The sequence below is a fragment of the Apodemus sylvaticus genome, chromosome 3 (genome assembly GCF_947179515.1).
Source record: "Apodemus sylvaticus chromosome 3, mApoSyl1.1, whole genome shotgun sequence".
Classification (NCBI taxonomy): domain Eukaryota; kingdom Metazoa; phylum Chordata; class Mammalia; order Rodentia; family Muridae; genus Apodemus; species Apodemus sylvaticus.
The window spans coordinates 24,943,739-24,944,587 of NC_067474.1; positions in this window are offsets into that span (position 1 = coordinate 24,943,739).

Below are 849 nucleotides of genomic sequence, written 5' to 3' on the forward strand. Positions count from 1 at the left end.
ACAATTAAAAAGAATAAAAATAAGGCCAGGCAGTGGTGGTGCACGCCTGTGATCCCAGCACTCTGGGAGGCAAAGGCAGGCAGATTTCTGAGTTCAAGGCCAGCCTGGTCTACAGAGTGAGTTATAGGACAGCCAGGGCTATACAGAGAAACCCTGTGTTGGAAAAACCATAAAAAAAAAAAAAGAATAAAAATAACCGGCTGGAGAGTTGGCTCAGCAATGAAATGCATTTGTTGCTCTTGGAGAGAACCAGGGTTCAGCTCCCAGCACCTGTATGGTGGTTCACACACGTCCGTAACTCCAGGTATGGGCGATCTGATGGCCTCTTCTGACCTCTGCAGGCACCAGGCATAAATGTGGCACAGACACACATACGTGTGAGTAGAACATTCACATACATGAAATAAAAGAAATAAATCCCCCAAAATTAATGATAAAATCAAAACTAGATTTTTTTGTTTGTTTGTTTTTTGTTTTTTTTTTTTCCGAGACAGGGTTTCTCTGTGTAGCCCTGGCTGTCCTGGAACTCACTCTGTAGACCAGGCTGGCCTTGAACTCAGAAATCCGCCTGCTAGCCGGGTGGTAGTGGCGGTGCACCCCTGTAATCCCAGCACTCTGGGAGGCAGAGGCAGGTGGATTTCTGACTTTGAGGCCAGCCTGGTCTACAGAGTGAGTTCTAGGACAACCAGGGCTACACAGAAAAACCCTGTCTTGAACAAACCAAATCGAAAAAACCAAAAGAAAGAAAGAAAGAAAGAAAGAAAGAAAGAAAGAAAGAAAGAAAGAAAGAAAGAAAGAAAGAAAGAAAGAAAGAAATCTGCCTGCCTCTGCCTCCCAGAGTGCTGGGAT